Genomic DNA, 21702 nt, shown 5'->3' on the forward strand with positions numbered 1-21702 from the left:
ACACCATTTTCCCCTCTTAATGATTCTGCGAGTGGTAATCCCAGTTCCCTGTAGTAAGGTTTTAATGAACCTGGGACCGGCGTGAGCGGATGCTGTTAGCTCCAGCTCCTGCCAACCTAGCTGTTCGAAAACATGCCAATGTGAGTAGATCAATAGGTACCGCTCTGGCAGGAAGGTAACGGTGCTCCATGCAGTCATGCTGACCACATGACCTTGGAGGTGTCTACGGACAATGCCGGCTCTTTGGCTTAGAAATGGAGATGAGCACCAACCCCCAGAGTCAGACATGACTGGACTTAACGTCAGGGGAAACCTTTACCTTTACTATATATATCACTTTGTATATACAATACACATTTATTTCTAAAAACTCTACTGTGGTTAGTGACACTTAATTGTAAATGTTTAATAGGAATCCTCTAAAAACATTATTGTTGATGCCTAACTCAACAAATAGGTTTATATCACTTTACCACATTCTGTCTTTGCTCAGTTTCCCGTATTCTGGAAGTGGTTATGTTGCTTCTACTTTGTTCTTTGTCCAACAGATCTTGAATTGAAAACAAAATTGACATCCCTTAAAACTCAGTATCCCCCGATATGTCATCTTAGGCATGGTTCCCACTGAATTCAGCTGGGCTTACTTCCTAAAGGATTGTACTTTTAGGCTTCAGAATTCAAGGGCCTCATCTCACTTGAGCATTTATCCACTTTAAATGCTGTGACTGCCTCCTGCAGAATTCTGGAGTTTGTAGTTAGAGGGGCCTTTAAAGTTCTCATCCAGAGAAGCCCTGGTTCTCCCTAAACTTCAAACCCCAGAATTTTGCAGGAGGCGGTCACAGCATTTAACGTGGATTGAGGTGGATAAATGCTTAAGCGCGACGAGGCCCATAAGACACTTATTAGGAAGTAAGGACCACTGAACTCTGTACTGAAAACTGCTTCTAAGAAAAAATATCTGAGATCATTGTGTTAAAATAAGCACAGTGCTCATATTTTGCTGCAGGTGAAATAGAATTCCACGTTCATGTTTCTTTTAATACGTATGTAATTGGCTGAGTTTTATTAGCACCTTCATGATGGGAATTTAGTGTGTCTTTGTGATCTCTTTCATTATCTGATTTCATTTTTGTACACCGACAGTTTATTGTGTATTCCTAACGACAGCCTGAGTAGCCCCAGGTAAGGGCTAAGTCACGTACAAAGTTTGACATGTAAGCACTGTTGCTTTTAATTACCTGTAGTTTTAATGTCACTTTTACTGAACTGCAATAAGCATAAATTAATCTCAGGATTTGTAGCCCTTTGATACATAACTATTGTAATGTAAAGATAGCTGTAGCAGAGAGGGAAAATGGTTTTTTTTTTAAAATGAATGTTGACTCTGTGGATGTTTTTAAAATATAAAAGTTGTTTACATTTCTGTTTCTACTGACTTGGGCTTTAAAAATAGACAAAATTTGAATTATTGTATTTACTTGAGTATAATGTGCCATCAATTGTAATGCGCAACTCAGTTTTGAAATTATGCATGGCAAAAAATAATTTGTTAAATATAATGCTCATGAGACCCAAAGGTTGCACTTCTCATTCCACTTTAAAGACGATTATAAGCAAAGTCCAGAGGGATTTGTAGGCACACTGTGGCACTCAAGGGGCATACATACATCAATGTGGAGATCAGGGTGATAAACAAGGAAAGGAGGAGGAATTGGATAGGAAAGGGTAACAAGTAAAAAATGTGAGTAAAAGCACATTTGCTTGGTTTTCATTTTAGTTGGGACTAAGGGTTAAAAAGGAAGGCTTTGCAGAAGAACCGGGTCCCAAAAAGAAAAGTTGGAAGACTGTTTCAGATATTGAGGCAGCAAGGAAATACTGTTGAATGCATTCAATTTTGATTTCATTGTATTTAAAATGTATTCACTTATGCTTTTATTTTGAATGCTAGCTGTTTTTCTCAAGGAAATGGCTAGCATGTGAATGTGTTCGGCGCTGTTAGGTTTACTGAATTCCCCAAAAGTTTCACAACTCTTTTTTCATGGATCTTCCTTATTTTCCATCCAGGACTTTCCATCTGCACTGTCTTTCCAAATATCTTTCTGTACAGTACAGTACTCCCTTATCAATGAATTCGATATCCATGTTTCACCCACGTTCCATGAAATATTCATTCTCAGAAGTGTTTGTGGGTTTCTCTAGGTCCTCCAGTGTGATTCTGTGGGATGTTTCCAAGTTTAGTCAAATTATAGGGTTCACTGTTATCTATGGTTTCTGATAACTATGGGAGATCTTGGGACATATCCTCAGCAGATATGGTGGTGGTTATACTGTATTGATTTATTTCACAAAATGCTTCTTAAACAGCAAGATAGAAAAGAGATGACTGAAAAGATTATGTCTTTGTATATATATTTATTCTTTTTTGGGGAGGGGGAGAGTTATGCATGCTTAGGACAATTTGCCAGGGAGCAGGTGGGGTGTTCTTACTGGTGTCAAATCCACACACTGAGCAGAGCCATCTACATTTCACCCCTAAATTACTCTGTGCTTCTCAGCCATTCATTGGGACCTAGATGTCCATCTTCTAGAACAGAGACCAAAACCAGAGACCACTGACAGATGCTTGCAGAACTAATTGACAATTCAAACAAGAAAGAGCCAACTTAGAAGGGCAGCAGATTTCTTCCCACTTGTCTGGATGGGTGAGAAATTCTTTCCCGACCCATGATATAGTGATCAGTCACACATATTATTAACCCAGCTGGCACATTTCCACTAAAATCTTTACACATGTAAATCTTTTTCCCCCCTCAAGCCTAGGGAGTGATGGAATTGCTTCTTCTACATGACTTTTCATTTTTAGAGTTGAACCATATTGCTGTTTAACATAGTATATGTGCAGTCTTTTCAAAGCATTCTTCATGGGGGAAGAGGAAACATGTCAAAAAGGATTAAGTCACATACATGTTTGTACATTTTGATTCTTCACCACCACCACTCTCATATTTGAGTTTATAGGCCCATTTGATGGATAAATTTCTCACCTTTACATAATTTCTATTTTCACATAATCACTCATTCTGTTTTTTTCTTATTAAGTAGCATTATTGCCTGTTCCTGTATGCTGCCTTAAAAAGGCAAAGGTTTCCCCTTGACGTTAAATCCAGTCATGTCTGACTCTGGGGGTTGGTGCTCATCTCCATTTCTAAGCCGAAGAGCCAGCGTTGTCCGTAGACTCCTCCAAGGTCATGTGGCTGGCATGACTGCATGGAGGGCCGTTACCTTCCCGCCGGAGCGGTACCTATTGATCTACTCACATTGGCATGTTTTCGAACTGCTAGGTTGGCAGAAGAATGCTGCCTAAGTACTGTATTATTAGACACAGACAGTAGACAGTACTGCTTATTCGACATTATTGCATTTAGGCAGCGAAGTACTGTACTTCTTGTGTGCAACGAGAAGATAATGAATTTTTACAGTATACCATTTAAAGCAATTTTTGTCCATTTATACTTCATTGACTGTGCAGAACATCTGTGTGATTGTTTTAATGTTATATATACTTCTTTTCCTCTGATTCCTCCCTGTTTCTGTCTGTATCTTTGGCAAAATCTCTTTAAGTGATTACACATTGAACAGGCACTGTAAAATGAGTCAGTTCCTGTTCTTTTGGCTGGGACTTCCTTGGGAGTTCTCAAAAATGGTATTTCAGAATGTGGATGTGGTCAGCCTAGTCACTTTCAAAGCATTGTAAAGGAAACCAGCATCAACTGTGAAAAGTGAACTTTATAACCGTACTGATGTAGTCTAGAACTTAATCCCAAAGTACTGTACAAATCAGAATTAAGCCTTTCATAGTATAGCATAATCACTTGATTCCTAGCCAGGTGAACATTGAAGCGGATGAAAATACTGATGTAATTAGATTATAGGTATAGACTGTACTGGATAATTCTGTTCTGTTTTACAGTTACAACAGTTGTGGGCTTTCGTTTGTATAATACAGGTTTTTTTAAAACAAAAAAATCATGTAACTTGGTCCATGTTAATATGGTTCTATGAATCCGTGCGGGCCCTAAGATCTTCCGGGGAGGCCCTTCTCTTACTCCCACCTCCATCTCAAGCATGGTTGATGGGGACGAGAGAGAGGACCTTCTCGGTGGTAGCCCCTGGCTCTGGAACTCGCTCCCCAGGGAGATTAGACTGGCTCCTTCGTTGTCCATCTTTTGCAGGGACCTAAAAACATAGATGTTCCAGTGCGCTTTTGAGTGAATAGGCTCACCAGACATGCATTTTGTTTACAAACTCCTACTGCACTTCATCATCGTCCCTCATTTTATAGGTTTTGGTGTTTTAATGTGATCATTTCCTTCGTCCTTCCCCTGCTTGTCCCTACTCAGACCTTACTCAGAGTTTTGCACTAGTCATCTTCTGTATATGTAGCAATTGATGTCTAGGTTTTAAGTAACTGTTACGTTATGTTGTTTTAGAATTATGTTATTGTTTTTAATTCATGGATTATATGTTAACTTATGTTGCGGTTGGGTTGTTCCCATGTAAGCTACCCCAAGTCCCTTCCAGGAGATGGAGGCGGGGTATGAGAATAAAGTTGTTGTTGTTATTACAGTAGAGTCTCACTTATCCAACATAAACGGGCCGGCAGAATGTTGGATAAGCGAATATGTTGGATAATAAGGAGGCATTAAGGAAAAGCCTATTAAACATCAAATTAGGTTATGATTTTACAAATGCACCAAAACATCATGTTAGACAACAAATTTGGCAGAAAAAGTAGTTCAATACGCAGTAATGCTATGTAGTAATTACTGTATTTATGAATTTAGCACCAAAATATCACGATATATTGAAAACATTGACTACAAAAATGCGTTGCATAATCCAGAATGTTGGATAAGCGAGTGTTGGATAAGTGAGACTCTATTATATTATTACTGCAAGAGCACAAGCTCTTACTCTAGCTTTCATGAAGTCACTGGACTGTGTTTTTGTCTAAATTTTATGAAATCATTTCTCATAACTATATGTCCCAATGATAATAGAGCACATATTTTATAAGAAAAATGTTGTAAGTTCAATCTCTTAACATTCCCTTCTAGAGTTAAAAACTTGAAAAACTTTACTCAGTCATTGTAGACAATACTACTACAAACCTATACATGAACCAATGGTCTAACTACCATATTTATAATTAATTTTCCTGTATTCTAATTCATAGCCAGTGTATTAAATCTATGTTCAGGGATTATTCTAAAGATTGATGTCTCCTCCAGTCCAAAAGACTGATTTTATTGTACAGTTGTTTGGAACCGTTTCTGATGTTTCTTTATAAGAAATAACATGTTCCTTGAGCGCTTCTACTTTCCCAGCTCTGCCTCCTGTACAGATGCTGTACAATCATAGCTTGATTCTACTTCTGTCTGGATGAAAGATCACTGCAGGATTATTGTGCTTATGTTCAGTTTTCCTGTGGTCTGAAAAAATTATCTGATAATGTAGAAGCAGCAGAAGTGTTATGCAAGTAGTGGGAAGGAAGTGGTTTTTCTCGTGCTATCATTGACACAATATCTCTGTCCACCTGCCATTTTTGTTCTTTCTGTTAGGATCAGTTGGTGCAAGGAATAAAGTCCTGACAGGGAGGGTGTAGGTTTTCCTCTTAAATATTCTGCTCTCTTGTGTAGTAGCTATGTTGTATTTCAGAATCAAGGTTGGTTTCTATGATAGTTATACTTTTTTGAAGATGATTTATTTAGCCGTTGGCTCCTAGCATTCTCTAAACCTTAGAAAGGGGGGGGGGTCTGTATATTTTACATTAGCATGTAAAAGTAAATGATTTAATTGGAAGTCAACACATACTGCAACTGTACAAATATAGTTACAAGAATGTAAACAACTGTAAATTGCTCATGCAGAAATAAAACTTCTTAAACAGATGGCAGGAAGTAGTTTTGATGGCAAAGTACTTTTCTTTGGATAGTGAAATCTTTGACTCGCCAGTGGAACATATTGCACTACTTTATTGAAGAAGACTGGTTAAAATACAAGTGCAGGTGTCAACACTGAACAAGACTAGATCCCTCAAAACAAGTTCTTATTTGCCTTCTTTGAACTAGTGGTGGTGCCTAGAATTCCAAAGGACTTTTTAAATTGCACCATGAGAGAGAGAGAGAAATACAGAGTTTGATATTTTTGAGTCTCCCTCGCAGTGTTTAGCTTTAGAATGATTTTTCAGTACCACTCACTAGTTTGTTGACCTACCCGGATAAAGGAAAATGTACCTGCAGGAAACAGAGCCACTTTATACTCAGCAGCAAATATCTAGAATTGCATCTTTCAAAACATTCTGTCCTAATGATGAATCAGTGAAAACTAGAGGCAGAAGATATGTGGGTCCACAACAGTTCAAGTCTCTTTTTGTGTCAATCTTTTACTCCCTGTCGTTACAAGGGTGTCAGTGAATCATTGTTGTTTCCTAGAGCTTAGATTATTGTTCCATTTCACAGATACTTTCATTTGTGTTACAATAAACAGTATACATTGACCTGCCAAAGAGGTCATCAGAAGGCAGAGTAAATTTAAAAGAAGTCCCACTTTCAAAACTCTTGATAGCTCTTTAGATGTGAAGCAGTCTAAGCTTTTACTTTATAAAGATCTACAAGAGCTAAAGTTCTTTGATTCTCAGTATTTTTTCTGCTGGTGCTTAGGGTCGGATTGCTATTATTGTATGAAGTGCTCTGTATTCTGGATGATAATTATGTGGCTCTTAGCATAGGACTTGAGGTAAAGACAGTGGTGTTTCCAAACCATGTCTGCAGCCTTCTCATTTCTGCTCTTGTGCTGCTGTTGACTGGAGGAAAGTTTGAAATTGAACCAACTCCATCCACTATAAATCCACATTTTATTCCTCTGCCCATTTTCTTTGTATGTTGCCAAACAGATAAATTTAAAATGTAAAGGTACAATAGATGATGATAGCAAGGCAGCACACGATAAAACCAGGAACAAGGATAAAAACAATGTAGCACATAATAAAAGTAAAACCAGCAGCAAAGATAAAACATTGAGAAAATACGAGACCACTAGAAGAATTCTTCAGATGCCTGGAATATTTTTAAGCATTTGCTTTATGCCAAAAGGACATAACATCAGGTGAAGTTCTCTGGGAACATGTTACAGAGACAAGTTTAAAATCAGCAGTGTAAATTGGTGCCCCCCCCCCAAAAAAAACCCAAAAACTGGTGGTCAACATAGATGACAAAATAAGTTGATGTTTTTTTTTTTTGTGTCAGGAGCAACCTGAGTCGCTTCTGGTGTGAGAGAATTGGCCGTCTGCAAGGACATTACCCAGGGGATGCCTAGATTTTTTTTGATGTTTTACCATCCTTGTGGGAGGCTTCTCTCATGTCCCCGCATGGAGCTGGAGCTGATAGAGGGAGCTCATCCGCGCTCTCCCCGGGTGGGATTTGAACCTGGCAGCCTTCAGGTCAGCAACCCAACCTTCAAGTTACAAGGCTTTAACCCACTACTCCACCGGGGGCTCAGCTGTTGATGGTGATTAAACCCACTTTGTTGCAGTCCCATAGTTGTCTTGGTGGCCTTTAAATCTTGACTCTGCCTCCCTATGTCTCTACAGGACAAGCGACTTTGACATGTTAAAGTCACTCAAGCAGAATAATGAGCATCGCTCTAACAATTTCCTCCCATTTTGTTTTACTTAAGAACTCAATATATGGGGCTGTAGTGGTGCAGCGGATTAAACTGCTATGATGTGGAACTTGCTGACAGAAAGGTTGGCAGTTCGAATCCATGGAGTGGGGTGAGCTCACGTCATTAGCCTCAGCTTCTACCAACCTAGCAGTTCAAAAAAATGCAAATGTGAGTAGATCAATGGGTGCCACTCTAGTGGCAAGGTAACAGCGCTCCATGCAGTCATGCCGGCCACATGACCTACTTAGGAGGTGTCTACGGATAATGCCGGCTCTTCGGCTTAGAAATTGAGATTAGCACCACCCACCAGAGTCGTACTTAATGTCAAGGAGAAATCTTTACCTTTACCTTTACTCAATATATGATTTAAACATTAATGATCAGTACTCAAATGAGGAAGATTAGAGACATGAAAAGAATTCCCATTGACTTCAGTCACACACAACTCCTCCTTAGACCTCATGTTTTGTGAAGGTTGTACAAAGCACCATATCTGAGAGAATTATATCTTGATTTTGGTAAATTCCAGATAAGAAAGATTTATTTCTGATTGGGCTGGTATTTAGTATTAGCACCAACAGATAAGAGGGCAAGTGGGTAACCATTTGCTTGGGGGAAAGGGGGAAGAAGAGAGATAGGTTGTAAGAGATGTACTTGTTCTGTTTCTCAGCTTGCTTGCTCCAACTTGCTCCAAAAGCCATATTCCCTCCTATCCTTGACCAGACTAACACAGCTGTCCTCCTTCCCTGGTTAATCTTCCGGTCACATAAACCACTACTGAAACAGCAAAAATGCATTTCACAGTGGATACAATACCTGGTTTGATACATTAAAACTAAAAACATCCCAAGTATTTTCTTCCAATATTTTGCTCTTCTTAAGAGCTGAGAGAGAGAGATCTCCCAGATGGCACCCAAGATTAAAATTATTGAATCAATCTCACTGCTTTCAGAATGAAATAGGATTGCTCTTAAGCACATAAAACTCCCCAAGAAGCAACACCATTATGGTGTCTCACGCTTAGATGATGCTGGGCCGCCACCACTTATAGAAACACACATGTGTTTACATGTGCACACCATCATTTCAGTCCTTTGTTCTGGCCAAATTCCTCAACTTTTAAATCATATTTTGGCATTCTAGCTGTTATCCTTCCTTCCTTCTTCAAACTGAGTGGGTCTGATGGAGTTATATTATGCCCTGCATATCATCTGTCGTCTTTCTAAAACACAGCTTCTGCCATTTCTGAAATTGTACTTAACAGTGTCACTTACAAATCATTCATTGCTAGTCCCAAAGGCCTCTCTGCTAAATTTGGACGATTTCTTGACCTTGTTTCTTTGATGCCCTGAACTAGGTCATATCTCCAACCTCTATCAGCACCTGGTCTGTTCATATATGTATGTATCTGTGCGTGTTTGGTCTTTGTAGCTTTTTTCTGTGAGTGCTGTACTTATGCTTATGATTCCGATCAGTGTATCTCTATATTTGACCTTTACTCTTTTCTATCTGTTCATATACAGTAGAGTCTCACTTATCCAACATAAACGGGCCAGCAGAACGTTGGATAAGCGAATATGTTGGATAATGAGGGATTACGGAAAAGCCTATTACACATCAAATTAGGTTATGATTTTACAAATTAAGCACCAAAACATCATGTTCAACAACTAATTAGACAGAAAAAGTAGTTCAATAAGCAGCAATGCTGTGTAGTAATTACTGTATTTATGAATTTAGCACCAAAATATCACAATGTATTGAAAACATTGACTACAAAAATGTGTTGGATAATCCAGAATGTTGGATAAGCGAGTGTTGGATAAGTGAGACTCTACTGTATTCAGGACTCCTCACTGACAGAAATTCATTTAATTTGCTGGTGATTATGGAGAACAAACAGCTAGAAGTACAATGGCTATTTTAATGGTATTTGTTTACGTGTGTTTGTGTATATGTGCTTATTCTGTACACAAACCAAATTGCACAAATTTATTTTATATAAAGCATTCCCTAACTGTAAAAAAATGATCTTTAAGAAAATGAATATGCTTGCCTTTTATAACCTTCTCTCAAACATGCATATTCTCCTAAAAATATGAAAAATACAAAATGCAGAGACATATTTAGTATATTTAAATGAAGTTTTCTGTCTTTACTATTGATTTTGTAAAAGGTTTTGCTCAACTTCTCTATATTAGATATGTAAAGAAGGGCTTCTGGACAAGACTAGAGATAATCTGACCTACATATAATCTGCCTGTTTTTCCCAGATTTGTATTAACTTTTGAAAATGCATTTTAGCAGTGAGAGATACTTGAATATTGATACCAGTGATTTTAAATTGCTTGTGGCAAATAAGGATTATCTGGTCAATATATTTCTGATGGAGAAGGAATATTGACAGGTGAAAATGAAAAGTTTTCTTCAGGTTACTTTAATAAGATTATTATTATAATTCTTCTTGAATACTGGATGTTTTTATTTTAAAATAGAAGACAAAACTACAAAGCTTCCCAAAAGGTACAATTTTGTACCTTTGGTGACTATGTGTGATTCTCAGCTAAAAGGCTGCTTTAAGGGGCTTTTGAAATGCAGATTCAGATGAAATAATATCTTTTAAATTCTGAAAGAAATGAACTTCACAATTTGACAGTTGAACAACAAATGAAGAATGTTTATCAAGCTTTTAGAAATGAGTGTGGCTTTGTTCATAAGAGTTTATAGGAAGTTGTAAGTACCTGTTGACATGATAATGACTGTCCTGGTCGATATCACTAGATTGGATAAATCTTGGAATATTACATGATTTTTAGGATGCTGCTCATCAGTGACAAGTACTGCATAAATTTTTTGGGAATGTCCATGAGGACATTTTATGCTCCTCTTAGGTATCCATCATTTGTGTGAAGGAAACTTTGTCCTTGAGTGATAAATAGAAAAATCAAATATTTATACCTTTAATGACTGCAGTTTAGAGTTAATACTGGTCAAATATAGAATCATAGACTTAGAAGAAACCAGAAGGGCCATCCAGTCCAATCATCTGCCAGATACGAATAAAAGTTCTAAGCATTTCTGACAGATGGCCACCCATCCTCTATTTAAAAAAATGGTTTTCTTTCTTTAGCTTTCTCACAATAGGTCACACCACACCTTTATGTCATCATTCACTGTTATTTAATGATATTATTTGGCTTTGTCATATTTTCTGAGTTGAGCAACTTCTTACTGGAACAATGCTTTCATTAGCTAAACTAAAGAATGTGTTCTTCGTGTTTAATTTTTTTGCAGAATAGTGGACGTATTTGAGTTTTGAGACCAGCAAGTTATATATAACATGGATAATCCTAAATGGATTGTCACCTTGCCATGCTGAGGGGGCTTGCATGTTCCAATTAACCTGTGGACATAACAGTTGGAGTCATGTGCTCCCAGGAGGGGCCGCAGGGAAGGATCCAGACCAAGAACAATCTGAAGACCTCAACAGCGAAGCAGGCAGACGACAACATAGGACATGTTGCAATGGCTATGAAGGTGGAAGAAGGCTGTAACAAATGAGAAGCCACCATCATCGTGTTAACCATACCACTGGATGTGCACCTCATTCTGTGAAGACTGTGTGTTGACCTCCATGCATAAAAAACTCAAGGACAGGTGTCTTCCAAGAAAAATAAAACAAAAACAACAAAACTCCTATGGCTATCAGTGAGTGGCGATGGGAGCAGGACTGTGAAATCTGGAAGCTAGGCATGTGTGATCCATGAAAAAAAATGGTTCAATACTCGCTTCGAAAGTAGGAGGCGCTGGTGCTTGGTTTCTAAAGTCATTTCTGAATTTTGAAGCAAAAAATTTGAAACTTCCCAAAAATTCGGAATCTTTGTATATATCTCGTTAATGGCAGATGCGCATGCGCATGCAGGAAAACATTGTCAATGGGGAAACTTGAGGGGCTTCTCTCTCCATCATTTTTGAGCTATCTTAATGAAATATGCTACAGTGGTAAAACATATTTACCACTGTTAGCTCACCAAATCTAACAATGTTTGACTTATTCCCAGACTTTTGGTGAATTTTCAAGGTTTTATAATAAAAACATTTTTTTTAATAATAACAAAAATCTGTTCCTGGTTTGGAAGTGTTATTTCCTGTTTCATTGGGTTGTCTTTAGTTTGAAAGTAGTTATTCTACTTCAGAAACTTTGTTTTTGTGGCTGAAACTTTGTTAAATTTGTGGGCAGACTCAACAAACTATAATGTGCTATTTTTATAGGATGATGTCCCTTGTTCAAAAACAAAGTTTTGGCAGTGTAATAAAGTTTTGCCATGTTTTTATGACAGAACCAATTAGGAAATGACATTTATTAACAAGGAACAGAAACCATAGCACACTATCATATCACTCCTGACAGATGGCCATCAGACTCTGAATAAGGAAATCTGTTCCTGGTTTGAAAGTGTTATTTCCTATTTCATTGGGTTTTCTGGGGCTGAGAGTGTGAGACTTGCGCAAGATCACCCAGTGGCTTTCCATGGCTGAGTGGGGAATCAAACCACAATCTTAGTCCAACTCTCAAACCACTGCATTACACCATGCTGTCTCAAAATGGGCCCACTTCTAACCAGGAGGGAAAACGTTCAGGAGTAGGTTACTTCCTATGAGACTTAGCCCGCTTCTAACCAGGAGGGAAAATGCTCAGGAGTGGGTATAAGAGCCCCATAGAAACCAACCAGGAAGGTGTGTGGTCATGGCAGAGAGACTGGCACATTAGGACTTCGAGGAGAGTGCCAGCTCTGGAGGGTGACTGGGTAGAGCAGCAGCTCCTTTCCCCTCGTGGTTTGAGGCAGGGGGAAACGGGGAAGCCGGGAGTTCAGCCGAATGCCTAAAAGGGTTCTCCTCAAGAGGAGAGCCCGAAAGGATCCGGTATTGACCTCAAGGTACGCGGGTCGCTCCAGTAGTGCACAGGTGATCTTTCGACCACACTCATTTTAAACTTAAAGAAGAGGAGGAGAAGGAGAGAAGAAGAGACACGCAGAAACGTAAGTGTGACCAGGTTTCTATGGGGCTTTTAAACCCCAATGCTAGCCAGGAGATTGGTTGAATTAAAATACTTTCTCATATATCCAAAGACATTTAGGGAAAATTTACTGTCAGCTGGGCATCATCCTGTCAGAGATACCCAAGGAGGACAAAATCTTCCTCCTGGGTGATTTTAATGCAAGAGTTGGATGAGACTTCGACCTGTGGCCAGGGACCATAGGAAAAGATGAACAACAACCCCAATGGCATTCTACTTCTCAAATGTGCAGAACACAACCTTGTCATCACAAACACACTCTTCCTCTAGAAAACAAGTTTAAGACATCATGGAAGCACCCCTGGTCAAAGCATTGTCACCTCTTTGATGATGTAATTATACATGCCAGAGACCGCTGCAATGTGCTCCCCACAAGAGTCATGAGAGGTGCTGATGACTCCTGGGCAGACGGCAGATTAATCCAATTCTCAATTACCATCAAGATCGCCACCAAACACAGACTCCAAGGAAGAAAGATAAGGTATAAAATGAACGCCCAAGCCTTTCAAGAACCCTCCAAATGAGCCCTTCTCCAAACAACACTCAAGGATCATCTACCTATAGAACACCCTGAAAACATTGAGGATCATTGGAATAAACCGAAGACCTCCATCATCACAGCCTGTGAAGAAATATTGGATACCAAACTGAAAAACATCAAGACTGGTTTGATGAAAATGATAACGGAATCCAATAGTTAATAAGAAAAGGGAAGCCTTCCAAATATGACAGAGAGACACCAACTGTGCTGCTAAGAAAAAGATCTACGGCAGTGCAAAAGCTGAAGTCCAAAGAAGGGCCAGAAAACACCTGGTGAACAAAAAAGGCTCAAGGAATCCAACACTTTGTAAGTATCCATGATGCACGGGATGCTTTAACATGAAGCCAACCCTTGTTGGGACCGCCTCCCATCTGAAAACCAATGTCCTCACTGCCAAAGAAAATGCAAGTCTCTACAGTCACGGACCCACCGCCAAGATCCTATACTTCGAAGACAATCATACTTGAACACGAGTGATCGCCAATGATATAACATGTGAATACAGTCTTTTGTAAATTCAAGTACAATATATGGTTAGTTCTTACATGAATTAGCTTTGCACATTTACAGTGCACCAAGGTGAAGTTGAGAGAGTGATGAATGATGCGCTCTCTTTGCTTCTATAACTTAGTATCTCTCCCAGGAAAAGATGGTTGTGTCTTAGATGTGGAAGCAGCTCTCAAATCTTCATTCTCACATTACATTGAGAGTGCAAGGAAAGACAGAAGTTGATCACATGTCTTCTCCCTTCATTAGCCCTTCTGCATGTTTTAATATGTGTGCCATTACACCTAATCAGATAGTAATCAGACATGTAATTATCTGTGCTGCTGCGAAGACTTATAAGTCATGTTTGTAAGTAGATTCATGAGTTTTATGTAGTCTCCTTAAAAAAGCATAGCCTTATCTTTTGGGAGTGTTCAGTGCCTGCAGCTCTTAGAAACTGGTGTGAATTTTCCAAAACAGACTAGAAGCAATTTCTAGCATGTACTTCATTCATTTTCAGCCACCCAAAACTAATGAGTTCCAAGAATGAGGTTGATAAATAGAGATTTCTTGATCTTATCCCAAACTCTCAGTGCAGTGTGTTAGGACTTTCATGTAACTTGGGCACAAAAGTATGCTATCTAGTTTAGTCTACAATCCTGGACACATTTATCTGAGAGTGAGTCCCATGTTGTACATAAATTTTAGGAAATTGGATATGTGGTGCCAGGGCCGGCCGGAGATATTTTTTGATGTAAAGCGGGGGCGCTGAAAAGCGCCCCCGCCACCGGCGCCCTGGCCCCGCCCAGCGTGCCCTGGCCCCGCCTCCCACGCTGCGTGGGAGGCGGGGCCAGGGCGAATAGTGAGGGGGCGGGGCCAGAGTTGGCCCCGCCCCCCGTGCCCTGGCCCCGCCTCCCACGCAGCGTGGGAGGCGGGGCCAGGGCACGCTGGGCGGGGGGGGCGGCGTCAGAGCTGGCCCCGCCTCCCACGTTACCCCCGCTCGCCCGTCTGGCCTTGTGTAGCAGGCCAGACGGGCGAGCGGGGGTAACGTGGGAGGCGGGGCCAGCTCTGACGCCGCTCCCCCCCCCCCGCCCAGCGTGCCTTGGCCCTGCCTCCCACGCAACGTGGGAGGCGGGGCCAGGGCACGCTGGGCGGGGGGGGCGGCGTCAGAGCTGGCCCCGCCTCCCACGTTACCCCCGCTCGCCCGTCTGGCCTTGTGTAGCAGGCCAGACGGGCGAGCGGGGGTAACGTGGGAGGCGGGGCCAGCTCTGACGCCGCTCCCCCCCCCCCCCGCCCAGCGTGCCTTGGCCCTGCCTCCCACGCAACGTGGGAGGCGGGGCCAGGGCACGCTGGGTGGGGGGGCGGCGTCAGAGCTGGCCCCGCCTCCCACGTTACCCCCGCTCGCCCGTCTGGCCTTGTGTAGCAGGCCAGACGGGCGAGCGGGGGTAACGTGGGAGGCGGGGCCAGCTCTGACGCCGCTCCCCCCCCCCCCGCCCAGCGTGCCTTGGCCCTGCCTCCCACGCAACGTGGGAGGCGGGGCCAGGGCACGCTGGGCGGGGGGGGCGGCGTCAGAGCTGGCCCCGCCTCCCACGTTACCCCCGCTCGCCCGTCTGGCCTTGTGTAGCAGGCCAGACGGGCGAGCGGGGGTAACGTGGGAGGCGGGGCCAGCTCTGACGCCGCTCCCCCCCCCCGCCCAGCGTGCCTTGGCCCTGCCTCCCACGCAACGTGGGAGGCGGGGCCAGGGCACGCTGGGCAGGGGGGCGGCGTCAGAGCTGGCCCCGCCTCCCACGTTACCCCCGCTCGCCCGTCTGGCCTTGTGTAGCAGGCCAGACGGGCGAGCGGGGGTAACGTGGGAGGCGGGGCCAGCTCTGACGCCGCTCCCCCCCCCCCCGCCCAGCGTGCCTTGGCCCTGCCCCACGCAACGTGGGAGGCGGGGCCAGGGCACGCTGGGCGGGGGAGCGGCGTCAGAGCTGGCCCCGCCTCCCACGTTACCCCCGCTCGCCCGTCTGGCCTTTTCTAGCAGGCCAGACGGGCCAGGGCGCACTGGGCGGGAGGCGGGGCACCGTCAGGGCGGTGCCCCGCCTCCCGCCCAGCCTGACGGCGCCCCCCCGGGCCTGCGCCCGAGGCGGCGGCGTCAGCTGCCGCATGAGTGGGGCCGGCCCTGTGTGGTGCACAGGGACAGATCAGGATGTGTAGTGTATATATGTTATAGGGGAGTATATTTACTAGAATATTGCAGGTAGGTCACAGTGGTTAAGGCTACTGCCATTTTTATATGACTACTGTATTTGTCATATAGAAAAATAAAGCATGCTATACTCATTTGCTTAAAGTTAAGGATGGAAAAAGCTTCGTTACTTTACATGTTGACGTTTTTAAGATATCATCTTTCCTCCATGCTGAATATAATGTGTCAAATTTTGTAATTTTTCAAGTCATACTGGAATAAAATATTTCTCTGTTTGCACCAACCAAATTCAGTAGGTATGGCTGTTCCCAGCATAAATAGGAACAGCTGTCTTCTATATATGTTGAATCTCAGGAAAAAAAGAAGCAGAATTCTAACCCGGGCACTAACTTAGGTTGATTCACAAGAAATCAAAACACTCAGGATACTTTTAAGAGTTAAATACCAATTTCTCCCACATTAATTTTTTTTTATAATTCAACTTCTTTTAATCCAAAATATCAGCAAGCTGCACAATTTTGATAATTTGGGTTCAGTTCATTTTTAATGAGAATTTACTCTCTATGCCTACTTGAAGCATTTGTGAATTAAAGCAAGACTGGAAAATCCAAGACACTTAGACTCCTAAATACCCAGGAATTTGCAGTCATATTAAGCCCTTTGTAGAGTTGAATTCCTAAGCAATTATCATTACAATTTAGGGAATTTGAAATATTTTTCCAAGATTTCTTGCATGCATCCTTTGGTAACCTCCAGGGAGCTTTCTATTGATAACCTCAATGATAAAGTTATCTACTTAATTACATTTATCAGCAATTAAAACCAGTTTGAGTGTGTCTTTATGAGCATGCCAGCGGTTTTGCCTTTGGGAACTTGTTCTCCAGTGCTGTGCCAGCCACCCACCTTTTCAGGCTTGCTCATACTAGTATTGTCTGGCAGAGTGAATAAAAATGCCTTGGACAGGAATTCCCCTGACTACTTTTTGTTTAGTCCAACATCCAAGTTATAGATCAGTTTATTAACTATGAATCAAGTGACTATCAGCTGTTAGGAGTGTGTATGGCCTATACAGTCACACGATCTCAACTGTTCAAGAGATAGGATCATTAAGGAAACATACCCTCACACCCTTTTTCAGTGGTATGTCCCCTGCCCTCCAGGTCAGTACATAACTCAGTTATTAAAGCATAATCTTTAAGATTAGAAGACTATATTTTAATTAAGCACCTGGTTGTTGTTTTCTCTCTCTTTGATATCACCAAGTTCTACAATATTGTTCTTTTGGAAGGGATTAAAAGCAATGCGTGTTTTTTCAGCGGTTATCTTGCCTCCCTAGTGTACTAATCTATATAAATGTGGTGAGGATTTTTCGTACACCCACTACGAGTAGTTTAGTTAAAAATTTCAGGTGAAAGATAAAATTAAGTGAATTGTATATTAACTAGTACATTCTGGAATGGTCTTATGACACTGTGTTGAAATCTATCTCAGTAAACAATAAAAGATGAGCAAGTTGAAACCATGTTTTAGATTTTAAATTTTTATCTTTATAACAAGGTAAATGAGAAAACAAAATTTTGAAATAAACCAAATTTTGATTATATGTTTTATATACATCAACATTTTGGCTCCCAGAGAAGTCAGCTGTCATCTCAGAAACATGACTGGAGATATACAGCAGGAATTTTAGTAGTAGTGGGGCTAATCTATTCCCATATACCAAATACTCCTCTTATCTACTACTTACTCTCTATGTTAAAATATGCCAGTAGCTGTATGTTTTCTCTTTGAGAGAATAACAAGTTTGCTTGTATTTGGATACTGTGCACTGCAGGCTTATATTTGATTTTTTAAACACATTAGCAAGGGAATAGATGAATGATTGCCTAGGGTTATGGCTAGCTTGGGGCTAAGATCATGAATGGAGAAATTTCATTACATATCTTATTTTGGCCATAAATTCACTGTTTACAGGGGTGCTGCTATCTTTAGGTGCCCTTTCACACTATGTAGTTACATTACTATGATTCCACTTTGATTGCCATAACAACATTGTAAGTGTAAAAACTGAAAGTCTTACCAAGCACTATTGTAACACCAGAGAATAGGCACAATTTATGTGTTACCTTTGGTACAGCTGTTGGGAATAAATCTATGTGTGTAGCGCTGGTATATAGAGCACTGTCGGTGGTATAATTTGCCAAATTTGATATGAATGTGGTAGATTTGTAAATATTCCCATACAACAAAAAGACTTTATTTATTTCATTTATGTATTCTGATTTTCTCACACAGTGCAATTAAAAAACTCTTAATAAAAAGGTTCAATACAATTAAACAACATTTCTATTTAAAAACAAGTTTAAAAACACACACAAACCTCCCCCCCCAAGCTTCCTTAATTAGAAATGTATTTTACCTTCCTGCAGAAAGACAGTAGGCTAGAAATAGTTTTGGAGTCTTCACAGTTGAAATTAATGGTGGCAGTTTAACCTTCCAGATGAACCCATTTAATTCGCAAATGTAAATGTGCTGATCTGTTTGCTGTATATACAAAGATGGTTCAAGCCGGAAATGGTGCTCTCCCTGTTTGTTCTATGTATACATAATATATACATTCTAATTGTTTCCAGTAACCTGTTCTTTAGAAAAAGAGCTGATGTATGCACTGGCCTCAAGTTCTTTTGATTGATTGGCTTTGGGATCATTAAATCATACCAGCCGAACGTATGCTTTGATTCAGGCTAGAACAGGCCCAAGTATGTGGACTTGTGACTCACAAGCTTTTGAGTCAGCTGCCTTCATAGCATTGCACAATAGATGTTGGATTTCCTTTGATATTTATTTGACCTTCTTTTGGGTGCAGTTTCCTTCTGTTGTTTGTTAATGAGGCATCTCGTTATTATATATGCATGTAAAGGGTTTCCTAAACTAGACTTTTCCCAATTGAACAACAGTTTCCTTTTCGGTTTAATTTTTTTTTTAACTCTTGTTAGGGCACCAAGAGAAAACACTTGCTTTCATCTCAGACACAGTTAAACCAGAATTTCACATTTTTAACATTTTGCATATTTTGTTGTAGGAGAGCTTATTGATTTCCTATGTTTATGCACAATTTAGTAAACACTTTATTGAATTTAAGGCTTATTGATTACAGTCAGAAAATACCCTAAATATACTAGATCTTATCTGATCATGGATGCTAAGCAGAGACAGCTGTGGTTATTACTTGAATAGAAGTCCATCAGATAATTCCTGGTGCGGTAAGCTCTATTTCAGAGAAATAAGTTGGCAAACCTTTAGAGTATTTGCTGCTTAAGAAAATCATAAAACATTCAAGGGATTGACTTGCAGTCACACACATACAATTAAGCACTAGGTTAAGAAATGGCTTTTTATAATAATTCGATTAATCAATGCACAGTTCACTCCATTTGATGCAATTATTGGTTTGAAAATATTAAATATTTTGTGACTACAGCTTCACTAATTGATTAGATTCCTAGTAAAAACTACATTGCAAACAATTTTTTTCAAACATCTAGGCTTGTATTTTAAAAACTCTCATACTAAAACTAAGCAATATTAAATTATGTGCATAACCCTTTACTGAAATCCAGCATATTTCAGGCTACAGTCCTTGTCATAGGTAGTATACCCTAGCGTATAGTGCAATTTATTTTGGAATAAGGAGATAAATTATATTACGTTATGTTTGTAACTGGAATTTTAAGTAAACGTATAATACTCATATAGTAAAAATCCGTAGCATGTAACCTAAAATGCAATGAAATATTCATTGAATGAAAGCTGGTTTGATCATGTATAGTGCCATTGTGAGAAGAAACTTGCAACAATTTTTAAAGAAAAATATAAAGATGTCTATTTTATAAGCAGAAAAGATACAGCAAGTAATACTGGGGCTTGTAAATTTCTGAAGATACTCTTTTTCTATATTTGAGTGTTAGTATTCTGATATAAGCATTATTTCACACAACTACAGTATTTGATTGTGTATTCATGGATTATCTTATATTAATATTGCAGATATCCAAATGGTACAGTTTATTCTTCCAATACATTGTGATTTCAAAGACATTGAGCTCATTTGATTCTACCGAGATGTTTCTAGGGCTTTTTTAAAACTATATAGTCACCTTTCTCCATTTGCTGGGATTAGAGGTGCAGGACCCTGTGAAAGTAGAGGAACCATGAATAGATAAAAACACTATTTGTTTTTACTTGAGGGAATCTCTAGGTCCTCCAGTGAGACTCGGCCAGAAGTTGACCATAGAGCTGTGCAGAAGGACCTGGAGATTCCAAGAAAGCTCACATTACTAAAGCCACCTTGGGTCCCTATGTGGTAAAAGGCAGGATAAAAATAGAGTAAATAAATAAATACATAAAGTAAATAAATCAAAACACAAAACTTAAACCTGTAAATGTGGAAGGACAATTGTACTTCTGGAAAATGTTAACAACACTCTTCTTTAGTACTTTTGTTAATTTTTTATTTTACCTAAAACCATATAAATATGTTTCACAAAACTACTAGTCAAAGATATGTAACTAAGCTATGTTATTGTGATGCCTATGTATAAATGTATAGTGTTTTTAAAAATGCTTAATTTTTTTTGTTTCCTGTAAAGATAGAATTCTGGACAATTATTTTCTTTTTTTGTGTTCACAGGTTGCATTTGACATAACAGGGAAGAGTCTGTTCATCCAGAAAATGTAGCTGTTCCTCAGTCGCTCAGTAGTCAGTGTAGATTCTGTCTTCTCAATCAGCAGCTACATCTGGCTACTGGGTCTCTGAGGACATCTTGTAGCACCTCACCGCTGCACATCATTGTGGGCCATTTGAATATCTTGAACTGCTACTATTTCCCCAAGATGGAAAGGGAAAATGATTCATTAATTTCTTGTGATGTATCTAACAATGGTTTACATGAAAATGATTCTCTGTGAGACATTTTGTACATTTCATTGAATCAAACAGAACTTTTTAAAATGTAGAGCATCCACTGTGTTTATTATAGTAATGACTATAGGTCGAGAATTAACAGCCACTAATCTTAAATAAAAACACAGCAGCCAGATAGTTCTCATAGTCAATATAGATTGGCATTCAGCACTGCATTTACAAATTCACAACCTAGAATTAGGTCTCCAAACTGCTTCGTATTCATTAAGACTATGTCATCTTACTGTAAAACTACATATATGCCACTTCCGCCTAATATAAGAGCTAGTTGCAAGATTGGGCGAAGGTTGGTTCAGTTCCTAATTAGGGTGCATAGAGGATCCACATTCTTCGTATAAAGCTGCAACAGTAAGAGTCAGGACATCATTAGAAGTCCTTGTGCAGTGACCTAAATCCAGTTTCTATTCTCAACTAGTGTGAGATTTATTTTTGTATTGAGTAATCTTTCAATAACTGATTCAGTTGGTCTATTGAATGGAATTATGAGCATTGTATACACTTCGGATGTCGAACTGTAGGTCCCAGCATTCGTCCATCCCCATTGGATAGGACATCATATTGAAGGGCTGCATATTTCTCATCTTTGATTTATTCTGTTTTCCTGAAATACACTGGATGAAATATATTCAGTGTTTTAAGTTGTATGTCTCTGACACCATCATTGCTTCTGTTTGCAGATATTTGGAAATAGTCATCCAGCC

The 21702-nt window shown here is 40.1% G+C and overlaps 1 non-coding gene across 1 annotated transcript; it reads left to right on the top strand.

Annotated features, from left to right (window-relative positions):
* Positions 1 to 20750: 20750 nt before the first annotated feature.
* mir222a (microRNA mir-222a) lies at positions 20751 to 20844 on the top strand. Its single transcript, NR_129933.1, has one exon. It is a non-coding gene; the product is annotated as a microRNA mir-222a (primary transcript).
* Positions 20845 to 21702: the final 858 nt, after the last annotated feature.

The sequence above is a fragment of the Anolis carolinensis genome, chromosome 3 (assembly GCF_035594765.1).
Source record: "Anolis carolinensis isolate JA03-04 chromosome 3, rAnoCar3.1.pri, whole genome shotgun sequence".
Lineage (NCBI taxonomy): Eukaryota > Metazoa > Chordata > Lepidosauria > Squamata > Dactyloidae > Anolis > Anolis carolinensis.